Source organism: Colossoma macropomum, unplaced genomic scaffold (genome assembly GCF_904425465.1).
Source record: "Colossoma macropomum unplaced genomic scaffold, Colossoma_macropomum, whole genome shotgun sequence".
Lineage (NCBI taxonomy): Eukaryota > Metazoa > Chordata > Actinopteri > Characiformes > Serrasalmidae > Colossoma > Colossoma macropomum.
The window spans coordinates 2,466,186-2,487,108 of NW_023494790.1; the positions used below are offsets into that span (position 1 = coordinate 2,466,186).

General features: G+C 41.7%; 1 protein-coding gene across 1 annotated transcript in view; it reads left to right on the forward strand.

Annotated features, from left to right (window-relative positions):
* The window catches only part of LOC118809006 (zinc finger CCHC domain-containing protein 24-like), a 52,061-nt gene that overhangs the window by 24,841 nt on the left and 6,297 nt on the right, over nucleotides 1-20,923 (forward strand). The window lies entirely within an intron of this gene.

Consider the following 20,923-nt stretch of genomic DNA (forward strand, 5'->3'; position numbering starts at 1 on the left):
CCCCAGACCCACAGGGCAAGGCTATCTGTGTGCGTGTGGTGGGGGTTCCAGCTTGGAGAACTCCATTGTTTATTTCTATAAGTTCCAGATGAGGGAAGCAACCAATCATCGCCCAGCGAGTGCTGAAGCTGCTCAGTGGCTTCAGCTCCATCCTGCTGAAGTGAAGCTGAGAGCAGGTTTTTTGTAATGCTTTTCGTACAAACGATCATATTTTTATTGCTCTGTTTGCAATAACTGACCATACTGAAGTCTAATCAGGCTTGTTTAGAGAAAAACAGTGTCACATGTAATGTATACCCCTCCCCTGTACTAGTGATATAATCATGGTAACACACAGACTCACAGACTCGAGCGGCTCAATGCTTTTACAAAGAGAAGTTATCATTAATGATGATTGCAAGAAAGAATCTTCCACCAAGAAATGTGCTTCCACTCAGTGGCCACTTTATTAGAAACACCCACCTTGTGCTTCCACTAACTGGCCACTTTATTAGAAACACCCACCTTGTGCTTTCACTAACTGGCCACTTTATTAGAAACACCCACCTTGTGCTTTCACCAACTGGCCACTTTATTAGAAACACCCACCTTGTGCTTTCACTAACTGGCCAGTTTATTAGAAACACCCACCTTGTGCTTCCACTATCTGGCCATTTTATTAGAAACACCCACCTTGTGCTTCCACTCACTGACCACTTTATTAGAAACAGCTACCTTGCGCTTACACTAACTGGCCACTTTATTAGAAACACCTACCTTGTGCTTCTGCTAACTGGCCACTTTATTGGAAACACCCAAATTGTGCTTCCACTCAGTGGCCACTTTATTAGAAATCCCCACCTTTTACTTCCACTAACTGGCTACTTTATGGGAAACACCTCCTTTGTATTTCCTCTCACTGGCCACTTTATTAGAAACACCTACCTTATGCTTCCACTCAGAAAGAATCTTCACAAGAAATGTAGTTACAGTGTGTTATCACTGACAAGCACCCATGGAGCGCTGAATGAAGACATTTTATATGGAATGTGCTAAATATATTATACATTTACAATATATATATTAATTGTTGTCAGATCAAAACCTCAAATCTCTAAAAAAGGTAACTTTACAGGAGAAAGAGTTTTCATTTTAAATGCAAGTGAATATAACAAGGTTTTATTTTATTCTCTTTGTAGTTCCTCCTTGGAACTACTGGTGGTTCCAAAACGCACTTCGTCATATTCTTTACTTCATAACTTCATAAGCTACATTCCAAAGCTGGGGGTCGTATGAGAGCTGTAACTGTCTTCTTCCCAGTCAAATAGATGGGTGATGTCATTTTAAACCCTTATAATAAAAGAAGCTGAACTCACAACTTTTTTTTCAACTGAAAGTCGACCCATTTTTCCACAAATCTGAGCTTCATACTGGATCTCAGACGGCGTCTCTTCAGTGATCTGCTCTGTAAAAACTACTTTTATAAAAAAATACAAGGAGCGTCTAAGATTTTTGGCTTTCAGCAGTAAATTGTAAGCATATAGCGATATGTGTAGATCATAAAACACATCTGTTAATTTGAGGGGAGCTTTTACCAAAAAAAACCCCCCAAAAATTTACATGTATTTCATGCAGTTACTGAATAATTTGCTTTATGGTTTGGGCATGTAAATTCAGATGGAAAAACCGAAACATACATATGAGCGTAAGAGATTTAAGCAATTTTGAACCATTTCTGTTGGTCCATTCTTCAAAAAAATATATATATATATATAGTTGTTGTCCAAAGAAAACCTTGTATCTCCATTTTTGATGTTTTTCAGTTTTTAACATAATTTAAAAATGCCTGTTGCTCTTTACATTGTGTGTGAATTTCATGATGAATGGACCAAAAGAAACGACCTAAAATTACTTGGAAAAAAGTCTGGTTCCATTGACTTACATTAAAAGTGAAGTAGGTTTTTCCTTCTCCTGTAAAGTTATCATTTTGGAGGTTTTGCACCAACAACAGCGAAGATATATATCCACTTCCAAGTGACCCTGGAGGAAAAGCAGCTTCTCCACTCCACCTTTCTCCACAATTTGAACACATCAATTCTTGTTTACATTGTGTGAAAATTTCATAATAAATGAACCAGTAGAAATGCTCTGGATTCGCTGGAATAAAACCCTTTTACATTAACTTACATTCAAAGTTGAGAACTTTGAGAACATGTTTGCCCTCTCCTGTAAAGTTACTGTTTTGGAGAAGCATGTTTTTCGTTGGACAGCAACAAAATCACTACTGTCAGGATAAAATCTTGAACCTACTTTACTTTTTCCCAAATAATTTGGGGTTATTTCTTTTTGGTTCATTCATTATGAAATTTACATACAGTGTAAAGAGCAACAGGCACTTTTAAAATGGTCAAAAACTGAAAACAACAACAAAAGAAATTAGAGATTTGAGGTTTTGTTCCGGCCACAGCTGTGAGTATATTTGTATACGGACCCTACATTTTGGTTCTGTTTCTAACTTTCTAGATAGGCTACTTTAAAATGCAAGTTATGAAGTAATTTATAGATTCATTCATTTATTTAGTGTCAGACCAAGCTCGGTGGTCATGAGGCCTGTCTGCAGATTTCCCCACAGCACAGCACACCCTGCTGGCTAATGGCTACAACTACACTCACACTGTATATAATGTGTACCTCAGATCAGTCAGAGCTGAAGAGGAGAGATGAGGTGTAGCTGCATATGGACTCGCTCAGACCTGAGCTCACTTCATCTACACTGCAGCAGGAGCCGCTCGTCTGTCTGGTCTTTGGGTTTGGAGAAAAAACATTGGTCATAGTGTTCCATGCGTGTTACAATTTGCATTGGACTTCATCTGGTCCTCATTTCCAGCTGTTCAGGGCGGCTCTGAGACCGGCAGCCAAACAGCTCCAGCTGTGTGTGTGTGATGGAGGGAACCGTGGGCCTCACTCAGGTCCTGTGAGGGAGCTGAAGGGAGGACCCTCTGCTCACGATCTCCTCCTCAGAGTCATTTAAGTTATAGTTTCACAAAAAGTCTTCACAAGAAATTTGCACAATAACCCCAAACACAGTCAGTCAGCTATGAGGCTGATGTAGCAAACAAGTAACAGCAGTTTACACCCCACCAATGAGCGTGGAGCAAACTACATCCCCAAATCATCACACGTTTGCTTCAAACCATGGATTTCAAAACGAGGGGATGGGAGGGGGGGGGAGGAGAACTGAAAACACACATTCCATGAGATTGCTGGGTAAATACTTGACCACCTCCTTCATTATAATTTCCAAATAAGTTCCATCATAATTCACAAGAAGCATAGCTGGGCTCCAAAACAACTAAATGGCTCGTTCACTAGAAACACCCACCTTGTACTTCCACTAACTGGCCACTTTATTAGAAACACCCACCTTGTGCTTCCACTAACTGGCCACTTTATTAGAAACACCCACCTTGTGCTTCCACTAACTGGCCACTTTATTAGAAACGCCTACCTTGTGCTTCCACTCACTGGCCACTTTATTAGAAACACCCACCTTGTGCTTCCACTAACTGGCCACTTTATTAGAAACGCCTACCTTGTGCTTCCACTAACTGGTCACTTTATTAGAAACACCCACCTTGTGCTTCCACTAACTGGCCACTTTATTAGAAACACCCACCTTGTGCTTCCACTAACTGGCCACTTTATTAGAAACGCCTACCTTGTGCTTCCACTCACTGGCCACTTTATTAGAAACACCCACCTTGTACTTCCACTAACTGGCCACTTTATTGGAAACACCTACCTTGTGCTTCCACTAACTGGCCACTTTATTAGAAACACCCACCTTGTGCTTCCACTCACTGAGCACTTTATTAGAAACACCTACCTTGTACTTCTGCTAACTGGCCACTTTATTGGAAACACCTCCTTTGTATTTCCTCTCACTGGCCACTTTATTGGAAATACCCACCTTGTGCTTCCACTCACTGGCCACTTTATTAGAAACACCTACCTTGCGCTTCCACTAACTGGCCACTTTATTAGAAACACCTACCTTGTCCTTCCTCTCACTGGCCACTTTATTAGAAACACCCACCTTGTGCTTTCACTAACTGGCCACTTTATTAGAAACACCCACCTTGTACTTCCACTAACTGGCCACTTTATTAGAAACACCCACTTTGTGCTTCCATTAACTGGTCACTTTATTAGAAACACCCACGTTGTACTTCCACTAACTGGCCACTTTATTAGAAACACCCACCTTGTGCTTCCACTCACTGGCCACTTTATTAGAAACTCCTACCTTGTGCTTCCACTCACTGGCCACTTTATTAGAAACACCCACCTTGTGCTTCCACTAACTGGCCACTTTATTAGAAACACCCACCTTGTGCTTCCACTAACTGGCCACTTTATTGGAAACACCTACCTTGTGCTTCCACTAACTGGCCACTTTATTAGAAACACCTACCTTGTACTTCCACTCACTGGCCACTTTATTAGAAACACCCACCTTGTGCTTTCACTAACTGGCCAGTTTATTAGAAACACCCACCTTGTGCTTCCACTATCTGGCCACTTTATTAGAAACACCCACCTTGTACTTCCACTCACTGACCACTTTATTAGAAACACCTACCTTGTGCTTCCACTAACTGGCCACTTTATTAGAAACACCTACCTTGTACTTCCACTCACTGGCCACTTTATTAGAAACACCCACCTTGTGCTTTCACTAACTGGCCACTTTATTAGAAACACCCACCTTGTACTTCCACTAACTGGCCACTTTATTAGAAACACCCACTTTGTGCTTCCATTAACTGGTCACTTTATTAGAAACACCCACGTTGTACTTCCACTAACTGGCCACTTTATTAGAAACACCCACCTTGTGCTTCCACTCACTGGCCACTTTATTAGAAACTCCCACCTTGTGCTTCCACTCACTGGCCACTTTATTAGAAACACCCACCTTGTGCTTCCACTAACTGGCCACTTTATTAGAAACACCCACCTTGTGCTTCCACTAACTGGCCACTTTATTGGAAACACCTACCTTGTGCTTCCACTAACTGGCCACTTTATTAGAAACACCTACCTTGTACTTCCACTCACTGGCCACTTTATTAGAAACACCCACCTTGTGCTTTCACTAACTGGCCAGTTTATTAGAAACACCCACCTTGTGCTTCCACTATCTGGCCACTTTATTAGAAACACCCACCTTGTACTTCCACTCACTGACCACTTTATTAGAAACAGCTACCTTGCGCTTACACTAACTGGCCACTTTATTAGAAACACCTACCTTGTGCTTCCACTCACTGGCCACTTTATTGGAAACACCCAAATTGTGCTTCCACTCAGTGGCCACTTTATTGGAAACCCCCACCTTTTACTTCCACTAACTGGCTACTTTATTGGAAACACCTCCTTTGTATTTCCTCTCACTGGCCACTTTATTAGAAACACCTACCCTGTGCTTCCACTCAGTGGCCACTATTCTAACAGTGACTTTATTGACTAGTAATTGCTCTTCTGCTCATATTCTTGCTTGGATCTGAAGCCATTTACTACAGTAAGAAACAGGCCAACTTTTGTTTTCACTGGCCGTCCACTCTGGTTTCACCTTCTGGCTGTTAGATCAGAGCTCCTCAGTGCCGCACTGATCCAATTCTGCTCTGTTGAATATTATGAGACTGTACTGTCCAAATGATCTGGCTCTGCCCTGTTATTTGCTGGATACAGTGGTGCAGTTTTCTTTAAATGATCTGGCGACTCTTCGAAGCGGTGAAGCCCAGAGGAGAAACAAATGGATCTGGCTCTCATTAGGAGCTGGACTGACGGAGGCTGGCATGCATGGATCGTCGCATAGAGGTTGGCAGAGTGGCAGAGGAGAGCAGATGGGTTGAATTACACATACCACATGCAGCTCTCTCTGGTCCTGGATTTGGACAATAGAAGCCACAAAAAAGGGACACAACAATGGCCGGGTTTCCATTCAAAGGTTACGCAAATGTTGTGTGTATTTACGAAATTTCAGCAGAAAAAAATGCAGATGAAGTCGTGTTTCCATCCAACACAGTTCTACGAAGAAACTTCAGATGACATAGGATACCATGATACCTTTTTGTCTGAGGCCGTTTGGTCTGATACCTTTTTGTCTGAGGTCGTTTGGTCTGATAGCTTTTTATCTGAGGCCGTTTGGTCTGATACCTTTTTGTCTGAGGCTGTTTGGTCTGATACCTTTTTGTCTGAGGCTGTTTGGTCTGAAAACTTTTTGTCTGAGGCTGTTTGGTCTGATAACTTTTTGTCTGAGGCTGTTTGGTCTGATATCTTTTGTCTGAGGCTGTTTGGTCTGAAAACTTTTTGTCTGAGGCTGTTTGGTCTGAAAACTTTTTGTCTGAGGCTGTTTGGTCTGAAAACTTTTTGTCTGAGGTCGTTTGGTCTGATAACTTTTTGTCTGAGGCTGTTTTGGTCTGATAACTTTTTGTCTGAGGCTGTTTGGTCTGATAACTTTTTTCTGAGGCTGTTTGGTCTGAAAACTTTTTGTCTGAGGCCGTTTGGTCTGATAACTTTTTGTCTGAGGCTGTTTGGTCTGAAACGTTTTTTTATCTGAGGCCGTTTGGTCTGATAACTTTTTATCTGAGGCCGTTTGGTCTGATAACTTTTTGTCTGAGGCTGTTTGGTCTGAAACGTTTTTTATCTGAGGCCGTTTGGTCTGATACCTTTTTGTCTGAGGCCATTTGGTCTGATAACCTTTTGTCTGAGGCCATTTGGTCTGATAACTTTTTGTCTGAGGCTGTTTGGTCTGAAAACTTTTAGTCTGAGGTCGTTTGGTCTGAAACCTTTCTGTCTGAGGCCGTTTGGTCTGATAACTTTTTGTCTGAGGCTGTTTGGTCTGAAAACTTTTAGTCTGAGGTCGTTTGGTCTGAAACCTTTCTGTCTGAGGCCGTTTGGTCTGATAACTTTTTGTCTGAGGCTGTTTGGTCTGATACCTTTTTGTATGAGGCCGTTTGGTCTGATAACTTTTTGTCTGAGGCCGTTTGGTCTGAAACCTTTTTATCTGAGGCTGTTTGGTCTGATACCTTTTTGTCTGAGGCCGTTTGGTCTGAAAACTTTTTGTCTGAGGCCGTTTGGTCTGATACCTTTTTGTCTGAGGCCGTTTGGTCTGAAAACTTTTTGTCTGAGGCCATTTGGTCTGAAAACTTTTTGTCTGAGGCTGTTTGGTGTGATGCCTTTTTATCTGAGGCCGTTTGGTCTGATACCTTTTTGTCTGAGGCAGTTTGGTCTGAAAACTTTTTGTCTGAGGCCGTTTGGTCTGATACCTTTTTGTCTGAGGCCGTTTGGTCTGAAAACTTTTTGTCTGAGGCCATTTGGTCTGAAAACTTTTTGTCTGAGGCCGTTTGGTGTGATGCCTTTTTATCTGAGGCCGTTTGGTCTGATACCTTTTTGTCTGAGGCAGTTTGGTCTGAAAACTTTTTGTCTGAGGCCGTTTGGTCTGATACCTTTTTGTCTGAGGTCGTTTGGTCTGATAGCTTTTTATCTGAGGCCGTTTGGTCTGATACCTTTTTGTCTGAGGCTGTTTGGTCTGATACCTTTTTGTCTGAGGCTGTTTGGTCTGAAAACTTTTTGTCTGAGGCTGTTTGGTCTGATAACTTTTTGTCTGAGGCTGTTTGGTCTGATATCTTTTTGTCTGAGGCTGTTTGGTCTGAAAACTTTTTGTCTGAGGCTGTTTGGTCTGAAAACTTTTTGTCTGAGGCTGTTTGGTCTGAAAACTTTTTTGTCTGAGGTCGTTTGGTCTGATAACTTTTTGTCTGAGGCTGTTTGGTCTGATAACTTTTTGTCTGAGGCTGTTTGGTCTGATAACTTTTTTCTGAGGCTGTTTGGTCTGAAAACTTTTTGTCTGAGGCCGTTTGGTCTGATAACTTTTTGTCTGAGGCTGTTTGGTCTGAAACGTTTTTTTATCTGAGGCCGTTTGGTCTGATAACTTTTTATCTGAGGCCGTTTGGTCTGATAACTTTTTGTCTGAGGCTGTTTGGTCTGAAACGTTTTTTATCTGAGGCCGTTTGGTCTGATACCTTTTTGTCTGAGGCCATTTGGTCTGATAACTTTTTGTCTGAGGCCATTTGGTCTGATAACTTTTTGTCTGAGGCTGTTTGGTCTGAAAACTTTTAGTCTGAGGTCGTTTGGTCTGAAACCTTTCTGTCTGAGGCCGTTTGGTCTGATAACTTTTTGTCTGAGGCTGTTTGGTCTGATACCTTTTTGTATGAGGCCGTTGGTCTGATAACTTTTTGTCTGAGGCCGTTTGGTCTGAAACCTTTTTATCTGAGGCTGTTTGGTCTGATACCTTTTTGTCTGAGGCCGTTTGGTCTGAAAACTTTTTGTCTGAGGCCGTTTGGTCTGATACCTTTTTGTCTGAGGCCGTTTGGTCTGAAAACTTTTTGTCTGAGGCCGTTTGGTCTGAAAACTTTTTGTCTGAGGCTGTTTGGTGTGATGCCTTTTTATCTGAGGCCGTTTGGTCTGATACCTTTTTGTCTGAGGCAGTTTGGTCTGAAAACTTTTTGTCTGAGGCCGTTTGGTCTGATACCTTTTTGTCTGAGGTCGTTTGGTCTGATAGCTTTTTGTCTGAGGCCGTTTGGTCTGATACCTTTTTGTCTGAGGCTGTTTGGTCTGATACCTTTTTGTCTGAGGCTGTTTGGTCTGATACCTTTTTGTATGAGGCCGTTTGGTCTGATACCTTTTTGTCTGAGGCTGTTTGGTCTGATACCTTTTTGTCTGAGGCTGTTTGGTCTGATACCTTTTTGTATGAGGCCGTTTGGTCTGAAAACTTTTTGTCTGAGGCCGTTTGGTCTGATACCTTTTTGTCTGAGGCCGTTTGGTCTGAAAACTTTTTGTCTGAGGCCGTTTGGTCTGAAAACTTTTTGTCTGAGGCTGTTTGGTCTGATGCCTTTTTATCTGAGGCCGTTTGGTCTGATACCTTTTTGTCTGAGGCGGTTTGGTCTGAAAACTTTTTGTCTGAGGCCGTTTGGTCTGATACCTTTTTGTCTGAGGTCGTTTGGTCTGATAGCTTTTTATCTGAGGCCGTTTGGTCTGATAACTTTTTGTCTGAGGCTGTTTGGTCTGATACCTTTTTGTCTGAGGCTGTTTGGTCTGATACCTTTTTGTATGAGGCCGTTTGGTCTGATAACTTTTTGTCTGAGGCCGTTTGGTCTGAAACCTTTTTATCTGAGGCTGTTTGGTCTGATACCTTTTTGTCTGAGGCCGTTTGGTCTGAAAACTTTTTGTCTGAGGCCGTTTGGTCTGATACCTTTTTGTCTGAGGCCGTTTGGTCTGAAAACTTTTTGTCTGAGGCCGTTTGGTCTGATACCTTTTTGTCTGAGGCCGTTTGGTCTGAAAACTTTTTGTCTGAGGCCATTTGGTCTGAAAACTTTTTGTCTGAGGCTGTTTGGTGTGATGCCTTTTTATCTGAGGCCGTTTGGTCTGATACCTTTTTGTCTGAGGCAGTTTGGTCTGAAAACTTTTTGTCTGAGGCCGTTTGGTCTGATACCTTTTTGTCTGAGGTCGTTTGGTCTGATAGCTTTTTATCTGAGGCCGTTTGGTCTGATACCTTTTTGTCTGAGGCTGTTTGGTCTGATACCTTTTTGTCTGAGGCTGTTTGGTCTGAAAACTTTTTGTCTGAGGCTGTTTGGTCTGATAACTTTTTGTCTGAGGCTGTTTGGTCTGATATCTTTTTGTCTGAGGCTGTTTGGTCTGAAAACTTTTTGTCTGAGGCTGTTTGGTCTGAAAACTTTTTGTCTGAGGCTGTTTGGTCTGAAAACTTTTTGTCTGAGGTCGTTTGGTCTGATAACTTTTTGTCTGAGGCTGTTTGGTCTGATAACTTTTTGTCTGAGGCTGTTTGGTCTGATAACTTTTTTCTGAGGCTGTTTGGTCTGAAAACTTTTGTCTGAGGCCGTTTGGTCTGATAACTTTTTGTCTGAGGCTGTTTGGTCTGAAACGTTTTTTTATCTGAGGCCGTTTGGTCTGATAACTTTTTATCTGAGGCCGTTTGGTCTGATAACTTTTTGTCTGAGGCTGTTTGGTCTGAAACGTTTTTTATCTGAGGCCGTTTGGTCTGATACCTTTTTGTCTGAGGCCATTTGGTCTGATAACTTTTTGTCTGAGGCCATTTGGTCTGATAACTTTTTGTCTGAGGCTGTTTGGTCTGAAAACTTTTAGTCTGAGGTCGTTTGGTCTGAAACCTTTCTGTCTGAGGCCGTTTGGTCTGATAACTTTTTGTCTGAGGCTGTTTGGTCTGATACCTTTTTGTATGAGGCCGTTTGGTCTGATAACTTTTTGTCTGAGGCCGTTTGGTCTGAAACCTTTTTATCTGAGGCTGTTTGGTCTGATACCTTTTTGTCTGAGGCCGTTTGGTCTGAAAACTTTTTGTCTGAGGCCGTTTGGTCTGATACCTTTTTGTCTGAGGCCGTTTGGTCTGAAAACTTTTGTCTGAGGCCATTTGGTCTGAAAACTTTTTGTCTGAGGCTGTTTGGTGTGATGCCTTTTTATCTGAGGCCGTTTGGTCTGATACCTTTTTGTCTGAGGCAGTTTGGTCTGATAACTTTTTGTCTGAGGCTGTTTGGTCTGATACCTTTTTGTATGAGGCCGTTTGGTCTGATAACTTTTTGTCTGAGGCCGTTTGGTCTGAACCTTTTTATCTGAGGCTGTTTGGTCTGATACCTTTTTGTCTGAGGCCGTTTGGTCTGAAACTTTTTGTCTGAGGCCGTTTGGTCTGATACCTTTTTGTCTGAGGCCGTTTGGTCTGAAAACTTTTTGTCTGAGGCCATTTGGTCTGAAACTTTTTGTCTGAGGCTGTTTGGTGTGATGCCTTTTATCTGAGGCCGTTTGGTCTGATACCTTTTTGTCTGAGGCAGTTTGGTCTGAAAACTTTTTGTCTGAGGCTGTTTGGTCTGATACCTTTTTGTCTGAGGCCGTTTGGTCTGATACCTTTTTGTCTGAGGCTGTTTGGTCTGAAACGTTTTTATCTGAGGCTGTTTGGTCTGATACCTTTTTGTCTGAGGCTGTTTGGTCTGATACCTTTTTGTCTGAGGCCGTTTGGTCTGAAACGTTTTTATCTGAGGCTGTTTGGTCTGAAAACTTTTTGTCTGAGGCTGTTTGGTCTGATACCTTTTTGTCTGAGGCTGTTTGGTCTGATACCTTTTTGTCTGAGGCTGTTTGGTCTGATACCTTTTTGTCTGAGGCTGTTTGGTCTGATACCTTTTTGTCTGAGGCTGTTTGGTCTGATACGTTTTTGTCTGAGGCCGTTTGGTCTGATAACTTTTTGTCTGAGGTCATTTGGTCTGATACCTTTTTGTTTGAGGCTGTTCGGTCAGATGTTCAGTTGCACCAGATCTGAGACATGACGAGGGTTTTTCCCTAAACTCAAAGTCATTTAGTCCGAGGAACGATGCCGTTCTGTCTGATGCCTGAATACTGACACTGAGGTCTGAGGCTGTCTTAAAATGTACACCGTACATTTGCCGTCTTTTCATGATTGTTTGCAGCTCAGAGACTCCGGGCAGGACGAACAGTGGCCACCTAATGAGGGCTGAAATCTCTGTGCCACCTCCACGACGTCCACCTCGCATATGGACAGCCATGTTCGCTCCTCTGCTGATGCCGCCATGTTCTCGAATCCTCGCCAGCACGCAATGAATCTCGGGATATGTTGGCTGGTGAAGGATCCACCCGTTGGATCCTTCGTTGCCGTGGAAAAGCAGGACGCATTTCTCGGCTTGATATGAGGGAGAAACGGGACAGTCTAGTCGCACCGCTGTGATGCAGTCGGCCCTTAAATGCAGCCTCCGCAGCCCCTGAATTGGGACACACTGAGTCATGCCAAACCAGCGGGCTGAGTAGCTCATAAGATTCACTTGTGCCTCGTTTCTGCCAGCCATCTCTTTTCTCAGTTGGAAGCCCAGAGAGAAGAGGAGTCCAATAGGGACACAAGAAAGCAAAGCAAAGCACTCTTTAGTTTTGTATGTTGGCTGAAAAGCTGAAATTTTGTATTTTTTAATTATAGAGATCCTGAAAAGAAGTTGCACCTCAGATCCCTTTTCAGAAATTGTTAGTCTGGAGTGTCTGTGAGCTGAAAGTGCAATAATTTTGATTGTGATTCATTCTATTGGTTATTATGAGTAAACATAATCAATTAGCATAAGGTAGACTTGTGTTTTATTGATTTTCTGTCCTCTTGGATTCAGGCTGAGTCCTAAAACTCTGACACACAGCAAGACAGGCTTTATTTTTAAGTACACATTGAGTTGCATATTTAATATCAGATGTTTTTAATACTCAAAATCAATGTAAACTGAAAGCCCTTTGTTCATAATATGAAGGCTAAAAGCAGAGATGTAGTATAACAGTACTGAGTGGGTTGTGGGTGATTTTGGAGCTGAACTCTGGCTGATTGATGGTCACAGGTGGATGAAATCACTCTGGATGGTGAGGCCGAGTCTGATGATGATCTGATGTGTGAATCGTGTCGCTGTTTTAACCTTTTGTTGGAACATGAAGGCCAAACAGCAGAACAATAATATTAGGATTTTAGGTGATTTTCAGAGCTGAATTACTCACTGATGCTGACGTCATGCTGGCTAGTTAGGGGCGGGTCTGCTGAATGTCCTGATATGTGGATGATGTTTGTATCTTAAACTGTTCTGAAGTTATGAAAGCTAGAAGTGACCCACCGTTTTGTCCCGCAAATTGCGGTCTCTAGTTAAAATAATGTTTGGTTAAAAATTTAGCAGTCAGAGTTCAGATAAGGCTACGACCGTGGCATTGTGGGTCAGAACCTGCACTGGCTGACAACAACTTACGACCCCAAAATAGCCTTATTGTACATGTGGTCCTAAAGGTGCGCACAGTAATCCTTTATTTGTTCATATTGTGTAAAATATTGTTGATGTATCGTCACCAGTGGTGGACGAAGTACACAAACCACGTACTTGAGTTAAAGTAGAGACACCCAAGGTAAAATATTACTGCAGTAAAAGTAGAAGTTCCTCCCTTTAGACCTCCACTTGAGTAAAAGTACTAAAGTATTTGCCTTCAAATGTACTTAAGTATTGAAAGTAAAAGGACTAAAAGATTGATTATGGCTCTGATGTCCTGTTATCATTTTCATAACAAGACTCGCTTCATTAACTCATTTTAGGTGAAAATACTCCAGTGTCTCTCTTGGTAAACCAGTCTTTTAATAGAGTCATTAATTAGTGACGCTGGTGTCTATTAAAATTATCATAAACACAAAACACTGAAGGCAAACAGTTTCCATCAGGTAGAACTGAGTGGCTCTGAAATCACTTTATACAAACAAGCAAAGTTTCAGTTTAGGATTTATTTGCAAGTTTAAGTTTAATAAAAACTTTAAACTCAGATTCACAAATGAGTTTCCTTTACTAAACTGCATCTGTAGGTCTCTGTTCATAAACATAAACTAGCCAAAACTAATTTACTATAAAATGAAATGTGTTTGTATAAATTCAGAAAAAAGACACGTCAGTCACAACTGCATATGAGTACATATTTCTATATTGTGGTCTGTTTACACAAAGTTAGGTTAGTTCATCATTTATGTTGAATAGACTCTCCCAAAATTTTACGCTGCTGCACTGATGTTGAACCGTGTGCTGCACTGGGTCGGTATGACCAACAGGTCAAAACAGGCTCAAAACAAAGTGACCGCTGTGCCCTGATTGGTGTTCTTACTTCGCGCTTCTTTTGTTTTGACCTGTTATGTTTTTATACACACATAAACCAAAAGGAACGACAGATTTCTCATAATATGGAGTAAAAAGTGAGATATCTGACTTTGAAATGTGGTGGAGTGAAAGTAAAAAGTCGCCCAAAATGGAAATAATTCAGTACAGATACATGAAAAAACTACTTAAGTACAGCAACGAATTACATTTACTTCGTTACTGTCCACCACTGGTCTTCACATGGACAATGCGACATGTTTCTGTAATATTATTTAATTTCCCTCACAGTTCTGTTATGCTAATGTAGTGAGTTAAGTCAGAATTACTACAGTTAAGCAACACACTAGCACTGTCTAGGTTCGGAAGGGATGGGACAGTAAGCAGAGTAGGCAATATGCTTATAATGAAATTGAACTGGATTTATTACAGAGTGCACATGTGGCTTTAGTTTGTTCAAAGAAAACAGCCATTCAAAATAAATAAAATAAAATAATAATGAGAGCTCTTCAATAAAATCAGTTCTGAAAACAAAAATGGGCCCACAGCTTTCCGGGTAGTGAATGTATGTTTGTGCTTATCTGTATCTGGTTAGGATGAGCAGTTCACGGTCAAAAGTTCCAAAGGTCTTGCTGGTCAGCTCTAGAAGTGTTCCAGGATCCAGTGGGACTGACTCGCCATCAAAGCTGAACCGTACAGAGAAACCAATCTGCAGTACATACAACAGTAGTGCAGTGCGTGAGTTTTGCTATTCCATTATCTAAAATAGCTTTTCCCACAAATAACCTTATATGTACAGATAACTAGGTACAGATTCACATACAGTCTACAAACTAATTTCGCGGAGTCTAGCTTCTTGGTAACTTGCACACAAAATCTGGTATATGAACCATAAACCATGTGTTTCCCAACATTTTAACAGTTACTCCTATTGGTTTTCTCAGAAAACAACATACAGGGTGTCCCAAAATAATTGACATCATTTCGTAGTCTAATAACAGCCAATTCTCCCTCCAATGATCTCAAATTTGAACAAAATGTGTAAAAACTAACCAAGTTTAATTTTTAATGTTTTTTTCAGGTTGAAGAATGGCGTTCACTAGAAATGAAAAGGCATTTTGTGTGTTAGAATACGCTCGAACACAGTCAAACAAGAGTGTGCAGCGTGCAATTTCCAGAAAAATCTATAAAAATGCACCAATTGGAAAGCAGATTTGGACACGGCACAAAAAATTCAAAGAGGAAGGCTGTCTGTGCAGGACAAAGGGGTCTGGACGACCACCAGCATCGGAAGATATCGTCAATCAGGTTCGAGAAACGTTTGTGCGAAGCCCCAGAAAGTCTGTAAGAAGAGCATCTCTGGAAACCCGGATTCCTCGTACGACACTTTGGCGTGTCGTAAGGAAACGCTTGCGATTGACACCCTATAAGCTGCAGCTCGTTCAAGACTTAAAGACAGATGTGCATATTGAACATCTGTGAAACTGTGAAATCGGTTATAAAATCTACGTCTCTCTGAATTTCTTCGAATTTTGATAAATAAATCTTGTATTGTTCAACATGAAGCCTGTTTAATTTCGTGTTTTCAGTTACTCAGATACTCACATCTCAAATGATGTCAGTTTTTTTGGGACATCCTGTATTTTCACTCAAACATTACTAACTTAGAAGTAAACGCAATTCGCTATACTGAAACCCAGATAGCAGCATGTATTGGTCCACTGGCTTGAAAAGGTCATCACCCCACTGACTGTTTGCCACTGCTCGTCCACCCTTGGACCACCCAGATTACTGTCCTGTATATAAGCTCTAACTAGTTTTTAATCTCCTCAAACAGATTTTAAATGCACAGAGACTTTTATTTTAGAAAATGAACTTGAAGATGATTTTATAGAAAATGTTGTTGCTGACTCTGTCCTAGGTTAAAATTATTTACTAAACTAATCTACAAAGTAGAACTAAAGAAAGGAAGGAAGGAAAAATCAGTAAATTGGACTGTGAGTGGAAAATATGCGATGATTAGTGGAATTTTGTCTAAAACTCTGCTTAAACGCTGGTGGACCACCCAGAAAACGCTGACCAAAACGCCAGTGGACCACCAGCTTTGCCGTCAGTGGGCCGACAGTGGCCCACTATCCTCTTGCTATCAGGGAAACCACGCTGTTTTACACTCACCGGAGTTCTTGGAGAAAACTTCACAAAATAATAACCATCCACTCTTCTGGACCATCAAAGACAATAGAAGGCAGCTTAATAAAGCTGTATTTAAAGATACCGAACAATATTTCTTTGTTTTGCAGTGAATTATTTTCTATTTTTTCCGGATTCTCTCGCAATGTATTTAGCTCGTCTCAGTGCTGGAAAACTGGGCAAAAACGCAGAGCGCGCCCTCTACAGGATACTGAGTGGAACAACAGCACATTGAAAAATAAAAGTCCTATTGAAACAAAATAAATGCACTGTTATTGTAAGCATTAAATGAAACATAGTGAACAATGATGAGTGCATTTTCTTTTTACACACACATCTATATATATAATTAATAAACTGAATTTAAACTTCCTAGTAACCAAAAGTTTAAATGGGTTACACCGTGTTGGTGCCTGTATATCTACGGCTAGCTTGCGAGACTTCAAAAGAACTGAGAAATGCATTTGAACTTTCTAACTTTTGAACTTTCGGGGCAGTTGTGGGCTGGAGGTTAGGGACCGGCCTTGTGACCAGAAGGTCGCTGGTTCGATCCCCTGAGCCGACAGTTCGTGACTGAAGTGCCCTTGATCAAGGCGCCTAACCCCCAACTGCTCTCCGGGCGCTGTGGATAGGGCTGCCCACCGCTCCGGGCAAGTGTGCTCACTGCCTGCTTGTGTGTGTTCACTAGTGTGTATGTAGTGTTTCACTGCACCGATGGGTTAAATGCGGAGGTGAAATTTCCCTGTTGTGGGACTATTAAGGGTCTCTTAACTTAAGTCCTTTATTTTCTTGTAGTTTTATGGTGTCTGTGGACAAAATAACTAAGCTTTCACAAAAACTACAAGCAAAGCGAAGTGAACAGTGGTGTAAAGGCCTGCAGGACTGGTCTGGACAGGTGTTCTTCCAGGTCATGTCAAAGGGGAGAGCCCTGAATGTCTCCCAAGATGGTGGCTTGGCGATCTCTCATACGTCAGAGCGCCCCTGTGTGGCCAATCACAGAACTGCGCATCATGGGAAAACACAAGAAGGAAAACAGAGAACGGGGGGTCGCAAGACCCACTTAGAAAGAAAACTTATTTAGGTTCCCTGAGGGCTTAAGTGATCTCAAATACTTATGTTTATGTGTAGTAGAAGCCATTTTAGGGCCTGAAGTATTTTTCTCATATATATTCATATTTGTATTTATATATATTACATAATTGATTACATTATGAGTTCCATTTACATTTTGTCTACTTTCTGTATGGACAGGTTCTTCAAGTCTAACGTTTTGATGTCAAAACGGACAACAGTGTAAAAAACCAAGTCTATTTGAGATTTGTTTGAATATTTAGACCTGCAGGTGGCGCAGTGATAGAAAACCTCAGACACCCAACCCGACTACAAACTGTACGTTTGTTTTTTTTACAGAACTATTCCTTTAAACAGAGGTTACGGCTAAACTCCGCATCAGACGGCAGGTCGTTTGAATCGAGTCGTTTCTAATAAGCGCAGTAAAGAGTTACTGTTGGATGCCTGTTGCTGGAGTTCTGCCCTGAACACAAACCCACACCTGATCCTGATTCTTCACATCAGAGTGAAACATCAAAACGAGGATTTGTGTTCGGGTGGGATTACACAGCGTTTAACTTTACCCAAACAAAGCAGAGGGGCTTTAGATCCGGAACAGACCTGTCAGTGTACATTAGATGAATGAGCTGAACAGCTCCAGATGGTGAGACATTCTGAGAAATTACGAGCAGAGATGGAACTGAACACACAGTGCATTACTAAGCCACACTAACCTGTCAGAAGTCAGAGGACACTTTGCTGTCTTTATTTGACTTTCACTGTTACTTTTCAATATAAGAATGAGTCCCTGCAAAGGTTTAGAGATCATTAAGCAGCTCTGTGCTAATGTTTTTGGTATACAGGGTGATTCAAAAAGATTAATCCGATTTCAAAGCTCCATATTTTTACAACTGTGAGGAGCAGAGGAACCAATCACAATCCAATTGTAAGAGGGGGTCATAGAGTTTCTGACTGTCAGTGGAAGATGGCTCCCTTCAGTCTGAGAGGAGATGAGACCCCTGAGCAGAAAGCGTTCTGCGTTCTCCCACGTCAATAAGAGTGAATCTGTCATAACTGTGCAGTGTGATTTTCGTGGGCAGTGAAGCTCCAACAGCTCAGAGCGTTCGTCGTTGGTTCCACAACACTGGATGTTCTCCGAAATCGCACTGAAAGAGCCGTGAGTGCAGCGTCACCCGACATGCTCAATCCAGTATGGGATGAATCTGACTATGGCGTTGATGATGTCTGTACAGCTGGAGGAGGTTCAGACTGAGACCTTGTACAATTACATAATAAACTTTATGCTCATTTAAACCATTTACAGTTTACTGCATTGATCTGTAATGATTTACAAGTGAAATCAATCATTTTGAAATCGGATGAATCTTTTTTTAATCACCCTGTATTTTACACTCAGCTTCATGATAATCAAATGTTCATGATCATCAGCACAAGAACTGTGTAGGGGGAGCTTCATGAAATGGGTTTTCATGGCCGAGCAGCTACACACAAGCCTAAGATCACTATGTGCAATGCCAAGTGTTGGCTGGAGGGGTGTAAATCATGCTGCTACTGGACTCTGGAGCTGTGGAAACATTATTTTTGGAGTGATAAATCACGCTTCACCAGTGGCATAACTAGGATCTTATGGGGACATCAATTTATAAAAATCACATAATAATTTGCACGTTTATTCATTATTTTTATGTCTCAAATGAGTTGATGCTCTCACTGCTTGCATCCACTAGCATCTAATGTTAATGATTATTAGACTGCCTATTGGATTGATTTGTAACATTAGAATAAATACAAGCAAACATAAATTCAGTAAAGCACAGTAAAAACAAAGTGCTTTTTGTCAGTGATTTATTATGTAGATTACATGAATACATTTAGGCCCAGTCCCATTTCACCCCTCGCCCCTACCACTGAGCCCTTAGCCCTCTGTTTTGTGTGTTCATGTCTTGGGGTCGGGTGTCCCTGATTCTTGTAGAGATAGAGGGGGAGGGCGAAGTGTTGGGGCTACAGAGACTCCAAAGAGAGAGTTATGAGGAAAAAAGAAAAACCGGCGAGACGGAGAACAAGAGAACAAAGAAACCCTCAAATGTGAGAATTTTCTCTGTTAAAATTACAGTAACCATCGTATTATCTTAGATTAATGACGTTTCAGTGTATTATGGTCCTTTTCTTCATAACAAGCATAAAAATCACTAATAGCATGCTAATGTCTCGGTATCTAGCTAGCTAACTTTCCCGTTCCACCTTAAATAGTCCAGCAGTTCCGATGCCTGAAGCGCCAGAATGTAACTGCTACACCATTTAAGGTGGAACGGGAAAATTCGAACAAGAATCTGGTGAATATCTGACTTCAGCTTCATATCACTGAAGAATTAGCGGTGGGTGATAATAAATAATTGCCCCCCTCTTTGAAGATCATATGATGCCCTAAATGTAACTAAAGCCCAGCAGTGAGGAGCTGAACTTTACCCTCCTCTGCTGTCACTGCAGACTGGCAGGGTCGCCTACAGAGCAGCGCTGGTAGCTGTTAATGAAGTGATGCTCTTTATTTGAGGGACCCATTTCAGAGGGAAGATTTTAGCCACTACCCTGTAACTCAGTTCCAAAGGGGTTAGGGTGACACTCGAAAACAAGGGGTAGGGGTAAAAATAAGAAATGGGACTGGGCCTTAGAAGAAAACAGGTTTGGTTCCTGGATTCTCGCTGCACTCCAGCCTTCACAAGAGTTTGTTTAATTCCATCAGCAGCGCCTGTTTTAATTTAACAAAGGACTGATTAGATAAACCAGGTGTTGGATGGTGACTGTAAACACTGGACTTCCTCAATGAGAAATCTGGAAATGGTTAATTAAGATAACACATCAAGACAAAATTAAATGTTTATTTATTTGTCAGTACGCACAGAACAGCTTTACACCTCATTTTCACAGATATGTAAGACTTACACAGTAGTTCATATATTGTTATTATTATTACATTATTATTATTATTATGTTTGTTTACAACAAGAAGTGATTTGGCCACATCTTAGCAGATGTGGCTGTGCGGTGCTCTAGTTTAGTTCATCTTTAGCGCTGCTGGCCTTGACGGTCAGATTACTAATCTTCTGGTGCTCCCAATGCAGTCCAAGCATAAGGAGAATTGAAAAAAATTGGTGGGATCTGTCGCCACAGGCCCCCCTCCACCATGGGCCCCACAGTAGTTATGCCACTACACTTCTCTATCTGTCAGTCTGATGTTTGAATCTGGGTTTGGTGGATGCCAGGAGAACGTTACCTACTGGAATGCAGAGTGCCAGCAGTAAAGTTTGGTGGAGGAGGGATGATGGGACTGGGCTGTTTTTCAGGGACCCTTTAGTTCCAGTGAAGGGTGATGTTGATGCTACAGCACAAAGACATGTTAGACAATTATCTGCTTCCAGTTTTGTGTCAGCAGTTTGGGGAAGAGCCTTTCCTGTTCCAGCATGACTGAGCCCCTGTGCACAAAGCAGCTCCATAAAGACATGGAGGGACCAGTTTGGTGTGGAGGAACTCCAATGGCCCTCACAGAGCCTTGACCTCAACCCCACTGAACACCTTTGGGATGAACTGTAATGTCAGGCCCTCTCATCCATTATACAACAATCAGTTCCGGCCACAAAAGCTGATTGGCTGAGAGGCGCTCTAACTGTGCTGTTATTTCACCATAACATCACGTGAGACGCTGAGACGCTGTTGCTAAGCAACGACTTTGACAGCTGTAGGAGACGCTCAAGACATTTAAACGTTTTTACTTCTTACTTTGCCACAAACAGAAAACGGACACTTTTAAGATCACATTTGACCGACAGCCGATTTGGTCAGACTCTGAAGATGAGACGACACTAAATTCCCAAACTGTCATCACCACTGAGCAGCTTTTCAGTCGGCAGCTGTGACAGAAGAACAGCTGAACAACCTGGAAT